This window comes from Sciurus carolinensis, chromosome 6, assembly GCF_902686445.1.
Source record: "Sciurus carolinensis chromosome 6, mSciCar1.2, whole genome shotgun sequence".
NCBI classification, from domain to species: Eukaryota; Metazoa; Chordata; class Mammalia; order Rodentia; family Sciuridae; genus Sciurus; species Sciurus carolinensis.
In genome coordinates, this window is record NC_062218.1 from 48,959,848 (window position 1) to 48,972,487 (window position 12,640).

A 12,640-nucleotide genomic window follows, 5' to 3' on the forward strand; every position below is an offset into this window, starting at 1 on the left:
ACTAACTACCTGGGTGGGTAACCACAAAGATCTCTATTTAACTATCCACAGTTCTTTGGGGACATATATTTTTAACTCATTTATAGTATATTCTAGCTCAATTATTTTGCTTGGTTTCCATCATGATCTTGCTTATTAACATTTGTTTGTAGGCTAACTCATAAAACTTAGTTGAATCTATTTTGTTGACATTTACAGTCATTCCAAATAGGCAAAGATAATGAATGATATTTTGTTAAGAGAAAATGCAACTATTAGTCAATTCTGAAAGTTTGCATTAATGAAAAGGCATCGTCCTCACAAATTAAATTACATGTGACTTTTCCTTTATATTTGGAAATTCCAAGAGTGATTATTTAAAAGACAAACCATCCATTTACCAGAATAACCCAGAACAAAACTGTGGTGTTACGAGACCTGACAGCATTTCTTGGAACAGAATGTTATTAGTTCATAAATTTAAGGCAGGCACACAGACGCCTGTTCCACATAACATAGAGCATTTTGCTACAGAAAAACCTTCAATCCTATTTTGACCATAAACACTTCCTGATAATCAGACCACTGGGAGATTTAGGCTACGTGAAAGGTTTTCCTGTCTCTCACACAAGCACGCAGTCAAAGATGCATGCTTTCATTCTGAAGATGCTCATTTGGTTTCCTCCACCCCTCTATCCACAGATTCACACCTCACTCCTGAAATTCCTTTTCTGACTTACCTTGAGCAGAAATTTCTGGAACAGGAGAGTCGCTTTGGTGGAGCCAGCCTCAGAATGCAGCCAAGGGAAATGAAATCTCAGTTCATGCCAACAATACAAATCTCCGACATTCGATAGCAGGAAAAAAAGGAGATCCCATCTAATCTCAGTGCTTTCATAGCAGATATTTTAATGAAAACAATTCAAGCCCTTGACGCAACAGAAGGTGGCCTTTGCATAATGTTTAGTTTCTAAATATCTGCAAAAGTAGCTGATATTTATTTATGATCCAACTATATAAAGCCTGAAATGGAAAAGCTTCAATAATTTCCAGGGAGCCTACATAAAACTGTCTGAATAATTATTAGCAAACAAGTTAGCAGAAAACACTTTTAATTCCCACTTACAGCATCCCGGTTATTGCTCCTTCCCCACCACTACCACCACCCACATGCTGCATCATAAAAACATGTTTTAAAATATTTTCACCCAGAAACCATTGATTTGTTTGTTAAAATCTCTCTGGAGCCCATTTTTAAAGATCACCTGGAAAAGTCCTAGGCTTTGTAAAAAGTCCCAAATTCAAAAACCAGAGACTGAAGGAAAGATTTTATGCGCTAGCCAGTAAGGAGGATTCATTTGATGTTCTGAAAGAAACAAGTGTCTGATAAATGGAACTGAAAAGTAAGAAACCATTACTTTCACTAATCATAATAAATGATGCTAAAATAGGATCTTGTTCAACTGGAATATAAACAATCAGAAGTTCACATACCATAATTTTATTGAGTCACCATTTATGAGAAAGAGACAAATGAAACATAAACAAACTGACTCAAAGACTTATTTTTTTTAAAGTGATTAGGATAGAATCAATGGCAATTTGATCCAATATTAAGGTAATAGACATCAAAAGGATTCTAAAGTTGTGGTGAATGTTCACATGATAATGTTATTATTAATTGCATTGTATTATTTTCTAATTCTTTGTAAAGTATTTTGTCCCTATTTTCTATAAGATCTAACCCTCAGTTAATCATAATATAATTAATTAACCCATCCTGAACTTGTTTTGGACAAATTGAATCTACAAGAATATGAAGAATGAGGGTCATTTATTTTACATGGCAGAGGGAGGAACAGGAAAGCTGAGTGAGCTATTAAAGGTAACTTTAAGGTGCAGCATTTCTTTGTAGAACAACTAAATGAGAACACAAGTTTAGGGACTGAAAGATCTATATCTGTAATGTGTATCAAAATAAATCTTAGGGGGAAAATAAATAAATAAATAAATAAATCTTGGAAAATCAACTTGATTTTACCAAACACAATTTAGGAGTACTATTACTCTTCCTATATTCCCCACAATGTAAAATTGGCAGTACAAAATTCGTTGACCTTGTCAAATTGAGCTGCATAGAGATAATTGGTCATATACATGGTGATGCCTCTCTCCATAGAAAATAGATTTTACCATTGGTTTGATGTCAATATACAAACACCATCTTTATATAAGATTTTTAAAGTAAGATACCCACCAACTAATCAACCTGCAGTTTCATGTGAGATTGCCAAATCATTATAATTTCTTTCTCCTACTTATAAATAAGGAAGTGAAAGCAGAAATCATAAAAAGAAGTTGCCCAACAAATGAAACTTAGAATTTTAAAAGTATGGAAGACAGTGCTCTGCATTCAGTAAGCACTTAACACATTCCTGGGGTAAACAAAACAATACTCCACAGTCCAGCAGCAGATCACCAGGATCCAAAGACCCTGTGCTGAGAAAAAACACGTGGCTAGATAAGTTCTAGCCTAGATGTTTGAAGACAATGAAAATTACATGAGTAACATATTTCTGTACTTCCTTTGACCATCTCCTTTCTTCCCTGTCTCTTCTTGGTCTCTCTGCTACCTCTAAGACTACATGAGTTTGCTCCAGGTAAATTCACAGCAAGGAATGTATTCAGGATAGGGGAGACCCAATTTCCCAGCTCTGCCAATCACTAGAGGCCTTTGGGAAGTCATAATAAATATCTTTATTTTCCCATCCACAGAAGATATCAAAGGCTGAATTTGGTCAACAGTCTGTTGATGTTAAGGATATTAGTACCACCCATTCCTACCAGAAGAAAACTTTCAGAAAAAATGGAGTTGAGTTTCAGAAGCCCAAGAAAGAATTCCCTTTCCTCCCTAATTCCACTGGACCTTCTGCTGGGACTGGTGGACTCTCTGCAGAGTCAAAAAGGGAAAACTGGACCAAATGTGACATAGCTCTATATTGTTTTGTAGCATGACTGATAACCACATCTTTACTGGCCAGGAGGCTGGATGATGTTTTGTTAGACTTGTTGAAAAATTAGTGCTATGTAAAAGTGAAATAAGATTGATATTATTATTCTCAAACATTCAATGACAATAATAAGAAATCTTCTAACTGGTCTCAAAAGCTCAGTAAAAATGACTAAATACTTTTTCTCAGTGAGCCAAAAGAAGGTTCAATTTCATGCAAAAGTTTAATTAACAGCAAAACAGACATATTTCTTATTCCTTCTCTTAGAAAGGATTAATAAGCAGTCAAGTGAGAAATAAAAAGAAAAGCCTCAGGACATGGGTATTCTATTATGAAGAATACTCAGCTGATGGAAATTGGTAAATATTCGAGGAAACACTAAAAGATTGCTTGTTGAAAAAAAACAAGGGAAAAATCCAGAATTCTCTTCAATTAATCTAAGTGTCATCTCATTTCCTATTTATTTTCAATATAATCAATTACACTGAATTATGTTTACAACTGTGCTGAAAAAAATTAGACCACAGATTCATGTTTTCACTGCATTCTTGCTCAGATAACTAATATAATCTATAGGACATTGTGAGCACCATCTCTCTGCATCACTGCACATGTGTAAGCTGGCCAGCTGGTTTTCTAGCAACAAGTCGTGTGACAACATACTCTCAGAGAGCAATGTATGTCTTATCTTCATTCACTGAGTCCAAAATATTTCACCAAACAAATGAAAGTCATATAGATCCTTCCCTTGAGGGGTATAATCTTAGTATGGAAGAAATACTTGCAAGCCAAATTCCTATAACATAAAGTAAAATGTAATGCTTGCCATAAAAGAGGTGAAAAGAAAATCAATTATCAGTGGCATTTCAGAGTCAACAACTATATGAAAGAAAGACAATTTCTCAGCATTTAAAAATCACTTCTGATAATATTCCAGATTATTAAACAGATCTAAGAAAACAAAGTATCATAGCTGGAGGAGGAAAAAAAAAAAAAAACCACTAAAAAACTATTTCAGAGTACCATCTTGATATTTTCCTAAGAAAACAGAAAAACATAAAATGAGGTCAAATTTGTCCAATCAAACTTTGTCCATTCCCTGAGAAAGTTTTCATTATAACAACAACCTTGAGATTAAAATGGAAGTAAAGGAAGTTCACATCATTATACATATGCATTGAGCAAATTACCCTTAAGATTAAAAGTCACATTTTATTTTTTTCAATTAACACTGTAAACAAGCACAGTCAGATGCCTCTTACCTTTGCTGTTTAATTATTCATCTGATTAAAGTTCAGATAAGCCTTTTATGATCCAATTTTGAGGACATGATGCATCAATTTAAAAGCATATATATAGCTTCTTTGCTGAAGTAGAAAGTTGACTGAATTCTCCTAGACTAGGAAGAGACTGGCATGTTTGCTTGTGCATATCAGAGTATTTAATTGTAAAACTGGGAATTATTCCACAGATGTGAATGGATATCTAATTTATGTCACAAAGGAGAGATTATACTCCTAGGAGCCGTTATTTACTTACTCATTTTCCTAACTAGATTTCCACACACAGGAGAATTTCAAGTCAGGAAAGCATTGCCAAAAATGCTTCACCAGAGACAACCAAAAAGAGATCATAAATGTCTTGTTAGCTGTAAATAATGATAAAAGGAAGATCTTTGGGGATATAATTATAGCTGGTCTAGCCTGAAGAGTTTTAAATGTATATTAGCCCAAGTAAATGACAGTATACTAATCTTGATTTATGCATTAAAATAGGTTTGCTGTACATATCATCATGAATTTCAAAATTTAAAAAAATCAAGGAAAAGGATCAACTTCTTTATTTTTTTGCTAAATCATTTTTCAATTGAAAAACTCATAGCACCTCCCTCTCTGCCTATGTTGACGTGTAGCCCTCTACTCTCTAACTTAAATACACTCCTCTGCAGTACTTGTCTGAACTCGTCTATTTCTAAGCAGCCATTTCTAAGCTATCTTTTTCTGATCTTTGGAGGAAATGACTTATCAGGACATCTAATTCATTTATATTCATACCCCCCTTTTAATCTTTCCTTGGCATGATAGGAGTTAATCCATGATGACTTATTATTTTCACCTGTACATACTCAGGATATTTTGAAGAAAGAGAGGGTTGACCTGGAAATGAGAAATATGGAGCAGGTCATCCGTGTCGTTGGGCAAGTTATATAATTTTCTAAGTCTGTCTTCTCAAGCAAAAATAAGGAGGGCCCTTCTAAATGATGGAATTCCAAGGTTCTGATAACCCTGAAACCATATGAATCTCTAGGTCTTTGATTTGGGACCTCATACTTGGCTGTCATTGCTATCTTAATAGATATTTGGCCCTTCCCCTTGTGGATATAAACACAGTCAAAGACAAGAGGACACAGACATGGGGAGAGAAGGAGAGGGACGGGGTATGGAGATATGGGAGAGGAAAAGAGAATGACGAAGAGAGAAATCCCAGAGACGTAGAAGAATAGGGTAAGAGCAGGGGCCCAGGGTTGTAGCTCAGAGATGGAGTGCTTGCCTAGCATGTGTGAGGCACTGGCTTTGATTCTCAGCACCACAAAAATATAAATAAATGAAATAAAGGTATCGTGTTCATCTACAACAAAAAATTTTTTTTAATTAAAAAAAAAAAAAAGAGTGGGGAGCAGAATAAAGAATCAAGGGAAAGAGAAAACAACACTACAATTTAGGAAAAGACCAATGACCACTCCTTTGGTTGATGCCCTTGCAGAATTGCTTCCCCCTACCCCTTTGCCCAGCATTCTAAATTCTAAAGGAAAGCTACACCTAAATGATTAAGATGTTAGCTACTAATTAATCTTTCTTTAGATTCACAGAACCCAAAATATCTGATGACCTTCAGATATCATCAGAATATGTAACACCCTTTATTCTTTAATCCTATATATCAACTGACACAAAGCATGTAAATTGCTGATGTTGAATTTTCGGAAGAGTAATGTATTTGTAACTGTCCCCAAGAGGTCCAGATTTATTTCAGTTTTATGATCACAGGGGAAAAATGAGATATATGTGCTGAATGACAAAGACCCTGCTCAGCCCACAGTCCTCCTGCCCATTGCCCCATGCACCTTCTTTCTCTCTCTATAAAAGTCCTTTTGTGTACCTGAGTTCCCCAAGATGGAGCCTTGAGAACAAGAGCCCCTACTCCTTTTCAGGGCCAGCCCTTGAATAACCTGATTTCCTTCCAACCAACTCTCTTCTCCCAAGCTTTGACTTTTGAGATGCAAGCAGCTGGACCTAGGTCTGATAACAAGTAAGAGAGTTGAAGAGATCTAAATAACACTGTACAGCTCTAATTATAGAGTATGATTTTCAAATTTTATGTGTACTTTTTGCATAGCAATAAGTACAGGTATTTGCCTACAGATATCTGTTTCTCTCCAAAAAAAAAAATAGCACGATGTTTGAATTTTAATAACTTTAAATCTTATGTAAAGATTTGTGAAGGAACAAAGTTATTCATATTATAGGTTTCCTAAACACTAGATGATGAAATTTTAAACCATCATATGTTATGATTGAAAAAATAGCAGTCTAGGACATAGTAGGCAATATAACATGGAAAGAGCAAGGAAGGAAAGATACAAAACAGAAAAGACATATAAATCATCTTCTGAAGCTCAAAGAGGTAAAAATAAAATAAAAAGAGGTAAAAAGGATAAAATATGCCCATCTGAAATCACTTGAACTCTGAATATGCAAGAACTAATTACAAGAAGAAGAACTCAACTAGAATTCTCAATTTACTAGAATACATACACTACCTTAAAGATAAGTATTAAAAGAGATGCACTTCAAGAAAATTTAAAAATTCAGAGTTCATGAAATAATAATAGCAACCACCAATGCCACCATTAGCAACTCCCTAAAAATGTCTTTGGAGAACAACCTACCTAGTTCCCCTGCCATTCACCTCTACAGAACAATAACCACTCTTGCTACACATGCAGACCAGAAAGTCATTCAAGGATCTCAGTTTAAAATCTATCTAGTACAAAGACAGCCTTTGTGAGCTATTAATGATCAAGCAGAAAGCAAAAATTTTATCTCGACTTCTCCTTCATCACTCAGTTTACAAAACATCATGAAAACAGTTGACCCAAGGCAAGAAGTCATATTTAATGGTAACCTTCCCTCTCATCCCCCCTTCTTGTAACCCCTCAACCTGACATATGAATGGCTGGATTGCCATATGTAGGAAGATAAGATCTACTTTCTCAAGAAAATGTTCTAGACCTCTATTTTTCCCTCTCTAACCACCATGGGGCAGAGGGTGGAATTTATCTAGCGGTGGTCAACTAACAATAAAATACCTACCATTTGTTGATGGGCTAGTGCGTGTTCTCAGATCATCTGACCACATTAACACTGTAAACAGAACCTTGAGAATACATCATTCCTTGATTTGTAGGAAATACTGCAATAGAAAGCATATGTTGGGGGCAAAAAAAAAATCAGGGGACTAAGTCCAATGGGGCACACAGCTTCTTGGAACACCTCAGGTACACCACATAGGCAGTTGCCTGCTTCCCTGAGAGACTCTGCATATGGACAGAGTATAAGTGCTATGGTTTGGATCTTAAATGTCCCCCAAAGGCCAGTGTTCAAAGGGTTGGTCACCAGTCTGTGGTGCTATTGGAAGGTGGTGGGACTTTTAAGACGTGGGGCCTAATGGAAGGAAATTAGGTCATTGGGGGCATGACTCTGAAGGGGACTTAGGGACCCCAGTCTTTCTTCTTTTTCGATTTCCTGGATGCTATGAGGTGAGAAACCTCCTCTGCAGCACTCTCCCACCATGATGTAACATGCCAACATAGGGCCAAAATAGCAGGACCAACAGACCATGGACTGAAAGCTCTAAAACTGTGAACCAAACTAAATCTTTCCTCCCCTTACAATGTTTATCTCAAGTTTTAGTCACAATGATGGAAAGCTGATTAATGTAACAAGAAATACATGAGAGGTAGTTTGTCCTAAGAGGTTTGCAATGCAGGTGAAGAGACAGACAATACAAAATTGCAGGGAGGAAGTTTTTGTAATATTATAAAGTGACACAAGGTTGCAAATGGATGAGATATAAGGTCCTTCCCACCTAGTTTATACTACACTTTTAAAAGTCTCGTCTGCAATAAGCCTTCCTTGGAATTTTGATTGAATGACAGAAAATATTGGCCTGAACACCACAAGAAAGAGCTTTAAAGAACTTATCCTGTCTTTGCTCCTGCGTTTTCCTAGTTTCCAGAACCTGAACCTTTAAAGAATGTTCAGACGTGTATCAAGTTCCTTGATGGGTAGCTATTCTTCTCTGCATAAGAATGAATATTGATCCCACCTCCCTTTTTCCAGCTCATTTTTAACATTGCTCTGGCCCAGGACTTTAAAAGGTAGGCAATCCTTGAAGTCCTAGAAAGAATCAAAAAGAATCAAAATCTAGGCTCAGAGTCAAAAGCACACATTTAGTTCCACTTCTAATGCTTAGTTGCCATGAGAAAATTGCTTAACTTTTTGAGTCAATGTCATCTGTAAAATGGATTTATTTCAGTAAATACAAAATTAAAATATGGACAGTGCTCATGCCTGTAATCCCAGTGGCTTAGGAGGCTGAGGCAGGAGGGTTGCAAGCTTGAAGCCAGCGTCAGCAACTTAACAAGGCCCTAAGCAACCCAGTGAGCATCTGTCTCTAAATAAAAGATAGAAAAGGGCCAGGGATGTGACTCTGTGGTTAAGTACACTTGGGTTCAATCCCTGGTACCAAGAGAGAGAGAGAGAGAGAGAGAGAGAGAGAGAGAGAGAGAGAGAGAGAAAAGAAAGAAAGAGAAAACATAATGCAATAGTGCTCTATAATTGTGGTTGATGTTCAGATTCATGACAGGTATTCTTTGCTCTGGAATATCTCTCAGAATAAAATCAGATCCATTTGTTTATTTAGTTAATAAATATTTTATTGAGCATCTAATGTGGGTCAGACTCTCCACTGAACACTTAGGAGAACCACTGGGACTAAGTACCATTCAGTCACTACTAGATAGCTTTTCTTTTCAAATTACTCTCCTTTATTGTTTTTTTGTTTTGCTTTGTTTTTTGTTTTGTTTTCTTTTTCCTTTTTGGAAAATATTTAAGAATGTGTGTCATGTTTGCTTGCTTAAATTGTATCTATTTACAGTATTTTGGAATGAAGTCCATCTTTCCCTGGGCCTCATTATACATCAAGTCCCATGGTTGATGTTTTTTCGGGGCACATAAGTCAGCACAGTCTTTAAGAAATTCTCTCTTGGACTTGATGAAAGAGAATTAAAATATATCTGGACTTCATCAAGTCTGGTTTTCAGGCTGTTGTGGGAGGCTGGAGTTGGTAGGGATAAATTAAATTATTAAGAATGGAAGTTTCCAATAGTCAAAGGAGAGATGTGGTAATGAGTAGCACATAAAGAAAAAGAGTAAGCATTCATGTGACATAACAGGTCCCATCTGATACTTATTCTGCAATGCAAATGTGCTCCTCCTCATTCTGCAGCTGTTGAAAACCTAATATCTGAATTGGAATCCCTGCTCAGTTGAGTCTCCTGTTAAAACCAATAAAGGCAGATTGGCTTCCCTAATGCTTGAATACAAAGAGCACCTTTCCACTGGACAATGAACTACCCCAAGCAGTATGACGTGGCACAAGTTTTATTGGTTACAAGTGGACAGTAACCTGTGGTCATTTTAGGAATTTCTTAAAACTATTAATTCCAGGAAAATCACATATAAAACTACCTGTTAAAATGGAAAAGCCAAGATGTTAAGACTCCCAGGACTCACCATAGGAGTTTGTAAACAAGTTTTTGGTGAAATTGTTAGAAAATCATTATAGTATGCTAGAATAGTATGTATAGTAATACAGTTGTAGGATGTCATTAGTAAGAAAATCATTAGTTATTAGTATTCCTTAGTGGCTTCTCTTTTCCCTCATCTATAGGGAAAAGAAGAATGAGCACTCTTAAGAGAAAACAGGAGGGAAATGTAGAAAATAACATGATTTCAACTCTCTTTTCAAATACCAATTTTTTTCCATATCAAAATTAGGGAAAAGAAAATAAACTGGACGTGTTAGGGAATATATAGTTTGGGGAAAATCTGGCCAATGCATGCATAGGCCAGGCTGCCATTTTGCAAGATCCCAATCATATGCTTTATGAAATTTACCTCCAGGGTTGTACAGTACGCAATCAGTGGTCTGTACATAGTGATCCTTATTCACAAGATACCTGCATGGAAAAGGAAAGTGGGGAAATAGCTTGTTGCCCTATAAACTAGTTCAATTCTTTTTTTTTTTTCTAATTTTACTTGACTTTATTAGTAAAAGCAGATCTATTGAAGCAAGGTGAAATATTTGATGCATGACAAATGAATTTGTATACCTCAAGGAGATGTTAGCATCTAAAATACCTCTAGAGTTAAGAAATAAGGCAACCAAACTTAAGTTGATTTTTTTTTGTTTTTTTTTTTAATCTTGTAATCACTTATTAGCAGTATAAAAAATCCTATTTCAAGTTTAGTATTGGTATACCATGTTTGTTCCATAAGATATTTGAGCTAACACAACTTTACATTTACATAATGTTTACATTATATGCCAGGTACTGTTCTAGTATAGGCAATTTACATCTATAAAGGCATTTAAACGTCATATTAACAGATGAGAAACTAAGATTTAAGAACATGTAGGTAGTAAGTGGCAGATTTTAATCCAGGTTATTTGTTTCTTTTCTTTTTTTAAGACTAAATTTTAAAAATTTTTTTATTTATTCTAATTTGTTGTACATACCAGTAGAATGCATTTATACAGTTTGATAGATCATACATAAATGGAGTGTAATCTTTCATTTTTCTGATTATACGTATTGTCGGATCACATCAGTCATGCAGTCATATATGTACATGAAGTAATAATGTCTGTTTCACTCAGCTATCCTTCCTACCCCCATACCCCTTTCCCTCCTTCACTCTCCTCTACCTAATATAAAATAACCCTATTCTTCCCTATCCCCCCAGCCCCACCTTATGTGAATTAGCATCCACATATCAGAGAAGACATATGGCCTTTGGTTTTTTGGGGTTTGGCAAAAATTTGGAACCAATCTTTTTGCCCTTCAATAGATGAATGGATAAAGAAAATGAGGTATATATATATATATAAGATGAATATTACTAGCTTTAAATAAGAATGAAATTCTGGCACTTGTTGGTAAATGAATGGAATTAGAAACTAGTTCAATTCTAAGGAGACAGGAAAAAGCAAAAGAAAGTATTGCTAATTTTAATGATTATTCAAGAAGTTCCAAAAAGAGACTAAACAGAATCAGAGAATTGTAAAAGATTTGATTCTGTAATCAAAAGAAAGGAAAGTCTTTCCATTTGACTGATCTTCAGATAACAAAGCCATAGTGGGAATGGCTGAGCAAAGGTTTTTCTATCTTCACACCCACATATCTGATGGAACGCATAAGCAAACAAAGAGAACATTCACCAATTCAATAATGTGTCCATTATTGAAACACACCTGTGAGTGGTACCTTACCTTTGGTTGACTTTGAAAACGTTAAGTTCACATATTGCTTTTTTTTTTTTTTTTTTCCCCAACTTAAAAAAGGGAGTTTTTACCTTAAAACATGGCAGTTTAGGACAAGACAGCTGGAGGGTAGACCAAGGGATTTCCAGCAGACCAGAGGAAGTTTACCCTTGGACCTCAGTCAGCTGATGAAGCATCAGCTCAAGTGTGAAGTTTTCACAATGCAAACAATTTAGGATGGCATGGTGAGCCCACTGTACCGGGATGCAGGAGGATATGTTTTAAAAGCAGGATCTCTGCAAATCAAGAATGAAAAGGGCGGGACTTCTCTTGGGTCAAGTAACCCTCATTTGGGGCTGGTGCTTGAAAGCCTCCATCTCTTGTCCTCCTGGAGCCTTGCCTCTCATGTAGCCAGCAATCTGTTGAGTTGTGGGACATAGCCGCAGCGACAACTTCCCTTTTAGGCCACTCTTGGGCATTCAAGACTCTGGAACTCCCTACTCCAAATGGCCCAAAGTCAGCTTCCCAGGTCTATGAGAGGGCAAGGCCACCTCACAGCCAGTGGGCACACCCCAGGCCTGCTGGGTGGCCATGGGCAGTTATTGGCCTATGGGTGTGGATACAGACTGAATGAGCAAGCTTGTCCACATATTCCCATGAGACTCCTCCAGTTGTATATTGGATCCAGGTCAAGAAGAGAAAGTATAAGACTGTGGGATAGGAAGGTCTCTTGTCTTGGGCCCACAGCATTAGGGATGGGCCTGGATTAGGATAGATCAGATTGAAATGAGTATTGTTCAGTGACCCCAAACAACATCTTTCTCTCTCCTACATTCACAAGGACCAAATAACATATTATGAACCAGGACATAGTTGAGCATGAAAGATACCTAACTAGATGGACACCAGCTCAACACATGAAGACAATACTGTTCTACAAATTGGGATATAAGGTCAATATCACTACACCAAACTGCAGATGGTTGTCCCTTATAATAATCCCCCGGAAGCAATGAGCCTACAGTTCTATGCAGAACGACCAT